General features: G+C 36.6%; 1 protein-coding gene across 1 annotated transcript in view; it reads left to right on the top strand.

Annotated features, from left to right (window-relative positions):
- The first annotated feature begins 2,131 nt into the window (after window positions 1-2,131).
- Window positions 2,132-6,000, top strand: part of LOC117305524 (coiled-coil domain-containing protein 174-like) — a 41,019-nt gene continuing 37,150 nt past the window's right edge. The window contains exon 1 of the mRNA XM_033790397.1: window positions 2,132-2,144. The gene's annotated coding sequence lies outside the window, so the exon portion shown is untranslated. The remainder of the gene's footprint in view (window positions 2,145-6,000) is intronic.

The raw sequence follows: 6,000 nt of genomic DNA, 5'->3' as shown, positions 1-6,000 counted from the left end.
CTGATTTGATAGACACGTAGTGAGAAATTAAAAATTTATCAATTGGATTATACTATTTGTATGGTTTCAATATCCCAAATAACTTTTCTTTTTCCAAGACAGTTTTCTTCGCTCTTTACATATAATTACTGTTTTAACAGATCAATCTTTAGTCGCTATCTGCCAATTTCCCAATTTGTTTTCGGGTAATTTCGTCAGTTTCTTTTCACCCCGTTGAACCCGACTTTTCCCTGCCATTGATCCCCATTATTAGTATGGAAGGATACCCTTCCCCACGTGGGTGACCCAACGCTTCTCTGTCCCTACCAAGTAGTCTGTACACTTTCTGTACAGCCTTTTGTTAAGTTGTATTAGCATCTGAGAAGTTTTTGTTTTACACGTGTTTGACATTACGATCGAAACAGGGGACTGATTTCATAAATCTGATAAGCAGAAAAAAATACAAACGAATGAAACAAATTTATTTGCTAAGCAAAAATTTAGTGGGGCACCAGTCAAAACAGTAACCTCTGTGATTAGCAAGATTTTTTTCTTCGTAAAACAAAAGTTAGCTAAAAACTAGGTCAAAGATCTACTATTAAAGTTCAAGTTACATGACGCCCGACGATAGTTGATTTTATATAACACCCAAGCAGATCCTTGCCATTTGATTGGAGGATTGTCCGTCACGTGATAGCAAATAAAAGTACCATTGCACGCTGAGTCACTCGCCGTGCTTTTTCGTTCCATCCGAAAAGTACCATTGCACGCTGGCACGCTGCCAGCGTGCAATGGTACTTTTCGGATGGAACGAAAAAGCTGAGTAAAAACATCACTGCGTGCGCGTGTCTTTGGTAACGCAGCAGGTGTTACTGCAAGAAGGCATAGTAAAATTACTAGCATTCGGCTTCTACAGTTGAAATTGTTTGTTTTGAAAGTTGTTTCTTTCAATCAAAATGACAAAGTTCTACTTGGATGTTATATAAAACAAATAATGAATGTTTTTCATTCGTGCAATGGTGCGAATATGTTCATTCGTTGAAAGCTGGAATGTTCCATTCAACTCGGCTCCGTCTCGTTGAATAGAACATTCCATCTTTCAACTCATGAACATATTCGCACCATTGCACTCATAAACATTCATTATGTGTATAATATTACTTTTATTTATTTATTTAAAAACAATATTATTGAATGCCGGAATAATGAATACTCGAGAGTTCCAAGACTCCTCGAAATTGTTTTTATCAGAAAATACATTCGAATAAACTTTTTTTTTTAACGGCCGTGTTGATCCCAAGAGGGCGCAATACCGAGGTATGTGCACTTTCATAATAGACCTTATCGCAAATACCAATGCGCAAGCGCAGACTGTTGAATGAGGTGCATTGTGGGATATATATGGATCAAATTTGGATACCAGCTAGACCACAATGCACCTAATTCCAAGCTTTACGCGCGCGCCCCGGTATTTGCGAAAAGGTCTTCCTAAAAGCACAACCAAATGCTTACCAGAATAAGGTTACCAGTCAAACTATTACGTGAGATGTACAATTTGTTGTGACTGGTACCCTGCTCATTGCTGCCTAGCAGAAGACATGGGCTTTCTCATTGATATTCCTTGCCAAAACAAAAAAGGGTTGATTTTTGCCTATAATCGATTCCATGTTTTGTTATCTTTATGCTACTTTTGCCTATCGATTAGCGTTATGTTTTCAAAATTTAGTGTTCTTGAAAATATCGACTTTGGTAACCGGCTTGTGTTTCGGTTACTTCTATTATTCGGAAATCGGTATCATTGGGTCTGTTCTTCGCGCGCCAGACTATTTCCAACGACGAGGCGAGTATCGATGCGTAGTGAGCAATTTGAGGCCGAGGTAAATGTCAATTATTTCTTCATTAACCACCACTCTTCCTTCTTCTAAATGAATCGAACATATCTTCCGGTATTTCTCATTTGAAAAATTCAACTGATCTTTGCATAGGTTGTATCGTAGGAGGTCCTGTTTGTGAGGTGTCCCTAAAATCGTGGCAAATCTTTTACCTCTCAGTCTCTGTGCGCGATGTAAACAGTCCCTAGATAAAAAATGTGTGGTTTTATTTGCCAAGCAAAGAGTGTCCTCTCCCTTGGCTCCACTGGATATTTGCACTTGTAAATGCAAAAAGTTTGGTATTTTATTTTAGGCATTTCTACAAGGTACAAACTACAAAAATATGTCATAATGTTGAGGCCATATACAAATATTTGCCCACCGAAAAAGTTTCATCAAACACTATTTCAATTCACAAATCATGATGATCAAACCATGTGACTGAATATTTTGCTGAGCATTCTGGAAAAAAAATACAGAGGCTTAAAGAAGCCATGTGCCTTATATAATTTTCTAATATTTTTTGATTTTTTTTTTAACCCTCCGATCAATATTATTATTAATATTAAAATTTAAATGATCAGCTTGTTGATTCAATTATCACTGTTTATTTATACGCTTTATTATAAATTTTAAGAGAAAAAAAAGGGGGAAAAATAAATAAAAATCAGATTTGAAAGCCAATGATTATTCACACTTTTTTATAAAATTATTTATTTTTGTTATTTTTTGCAAATTACCATGGTAATTTTAAAATGTCATTAAAAAATATTTTGAATAAAACGAAGACAACTGCTGGCTATAGATTAATACTCAGAGTCTCAAAGAACACTTGTACTGTAGTCACTGTAGATGTTTCTTCCATGTATGGCTTCACCGGGAAACTATGCTTTCTTGTTTGCCGTGAAAACAGGAAAAACTCAAAACAAATGGGGCCAGTTGAAGTCATCGAAGATCTGTGTGTAGTGTGAACATTTCAATGTCCATCAAGTTTTAATATATGTTTGCATACTTCATATTGGCAAAAAGAAGGTAATTAGGGCATCGGTTGATATAAGGCATCATTATTTTTTTCCCAATTCTAAGAAAAAGGCATAATAGTGTGAAAACTGGTAAGGGGAGGATAATCCTTTAACAAATTATGAGTTTATTTTTTAGGTAAGCGCGGATTCACTTTTTAAAATGGCGATGTTACCCACGCCGTATAGCCTACGTTACACACGTTACACTGCAGCCATGCTGTTTCAATTTCCGACCCATACTTTCAAAGTATTTTTGGTTTTTTTTCTAGAGATATCAAATGAATCTTTAAGTTTAAAGCCAAACACAGACACATAACGACAAACAAAAGATGTCAGAATCACAAAAAATTACCACCCTCCCAAAAATAAATAAAAATATAAATAAAATATCAACCATCAATGTCAACTCAAAATACTCAATGACTATCAAATAACTAAAATTAATTAAATAGAATGAATTAAACAATAGACAGAAAAACTTCCAGAATGTTTTGAGCAAATTACCAGCAGCTGAGTTCGTTGCCCATTCTCCATCAACTAACGTCCGTCGATGCCAGTTTTTTAAATAACCGATCGGCGATATATCAAAAATTCAATATCGAGTTTACTCGATATATCAAAGGATGAAGCCAACTAAAAACAGTTCTGTAAAAAAAAAACGAAGATCGACAGTTTAATAATTGGGTTTATATTTGGATAACTTTCCGTATGGCGCCTCCACCGCTTTTTCACTCATTTTTACAAAAAGGGATATATCATTGAGGTAAATAAGATACTATATTATTTCATATCGAATGAAAAAGTGGTGGCGCCATACGGAAACTTTTCCTTATATTTAATGGTTTTTTGCCCCGCACTCCGTTTTTTCTTCTTCTACCAACAAAGAAAAGACGTGATTTCGTTGCCGCTTCTGCTCGCTAGGCAAAGAGAGAAAGTCCGCTCCCTGTATGATTGACACCATGATTAAAACACAAACTTCACAATTCTCCTCGTACAGCAGACGTTGTACACTGTTAATGCACAGTCTGGCTCCATGTGTTTTTACACGATTCTCCTCGTTCAGCATACCTTCTACACTATTTTCTGCACAGTCTGGCTCTGTTGGGCCTTATTGCTTGTTGTATAAGGGAATGCGGGGCCGGAACCAGATGAAAAAGGGAAAAAAATACTCGACGGCAATCTTCAGTTTTAATTTCCGTATTTTTTTCAGCTGAAGAATTGCATGCCTGTTTTTTTGCATAGAGGTAGGTTTTTGTGACATCAAAGTTTTCGCTATTAGCAAAAAAATTTGGTCAATCAAAAATTTCAATATTTTGATATGATTAAAAAAAGTGTCATCAGCGATTTGGATGTTGAGGAAATATCACTTCTTTTTAGTATTTTCGATATATCGACGGACGTTACACTCAACTAATGTCAAAAGTGGCATTATTGAGGCCTGCCTCAGCCAAAATATTAAGCTTTGCAGGTACTCACCACGACTTCTACTAGAGCATATTAAATATTTCCTTTGTACTACAAAACCCATAGAGATGTTAACTCATATTATGCGCTATATAAATGCAATTTATTATTATTATTATTATGACAACTAGTGTAGTCTCATTCACGCGCAGCATGTCGCACATTGATCACACCCGGCCCGCACAACTGTTGCGCACAACGTTTACGGGGTCAAACTTAACAGGCAGTTGGCGAAGTAGTTGTACTTTTCAAAATTATTTAAATTTCATATTCTGTTGAAGGCATGATTAGTTAATCATTTTGTGGTATTTTGATGTTCATATCTTAAAAGAATCCACCCGCTGTAATAAAACTTAAGTTCATTTCACTTTGTGACCCGCGCTACATTGTAAGTAAAGAGAGCGCGCAAGCATGCTTGCTCTGTCGCTACCGATGCGTTGTGTATAAACAACCGTCATGTTCTTCGTGAGCCCCAGTGAATTATTGCCACACAAGTACCAAGTACTTCAGTTCACAAGGAAGATGGTGCCAGCTTTGTTTACTGTTTTTGCTCAACTAATACACCCGCTAGTTTAAGTACATGTTTAAATGCCAACAAAAACCTAGATAATGTTTGATCGAATGTGGCGAGTGTGTCGGGGCATGTAGGTCATTGAGAAAGCGCTGTGTGGAGCACACGTAACCTTGCACTGGTATGGCACACACTGGGTTTCTGCCCTCACGCACTTTAGCAATTGTGCATTATTGCGAAGAAGTCATGCTGCACGCGCACTGTGCAAAATTGAGAAGCGACTTAGTAAAGTTAAGTACTGGCAGTCAATATGAGACTCAGCGTGTACAAACTATTTGTAATGAAACAAACTCACAATTTTATGGCATAACACTTAATTGCAAGTGAAATTCAACAAAACTGCTTGGCCGTAGCACTTTCGGCTACAGCAGTCAAAGACTGTAGAACAACTTTCCCTGTCCAAGCTCAAAGGGAATCTGGGATTTGAGGCATTGCATGGTGGGGTATCAACATATTTTGATTATCATTAAAGGAAATAATTATTATATTATTATTTTTGTGCATGTTACAGGATCCAAGTAGATGTCTGAGACCAGGAGTTGAGGAGCTTCCTAATATTGTACAATGAGTTTTGTAAATGAACTGCTCTCTCCTTGATAAAAGTAAGGGAAACTCCCGAGTCGTGAACATTAGAACAGCTGTTATAGTTCATAAATCTATCATAGTTTCCTTCATTATTGGCAAACTTGCCACCTTTCTTCTATTGTACATTCTACTGGCAACCGAACTGTAAAATTGAGTAAAATTTATGTTGGGGGGGGGGGGGAATTAATACTGTTTTGGGGAAAATCAAATATCAAATTTTCCTTGCATCAAAATTTAACACCAAGAGTAATAACTAGTAAACACATAATGGTAGTGTGGGGGTTGTTTTGCTTTGCAAAAATTGTCATAAAAAAAAAATGAAACCAAATTTGTTTACATTTTTACCTTTTGTTTGTGTGGCAGCTGGTAAACTTTTTACAGCTGTTTGCAGCCACTTTGAGCATTATTTTTGGTACAAGCTGATTCCGGTCGCTATGGTCGCCATTATTCTAGTACACAGAGACCCGAAAAAGAGTGGAATTGTGGAACGGTTGCTGCAGATGAAAAA

This window comes from Asterias rubens (assembly GCF_902459465.1).
Source record: "Asterias rubens chromosome 8 unlocalized genomic scaffold, eAstRub1.3 super_scaffold_89, whole genome shotgun sequence".
Taxonomy (NCBI): domain Eukaryota; kingdom Metazoa; phylum Echinodermata; class Asteroidea; order Forcipulatida; family Asteriidae; genus Asterias; species Asterias rubens.
The sequence above is the reverse complement of the archived record's forward strand: the minus strand, read 5'-3'. Positions and strand labels throughout refer to the sequence as shown.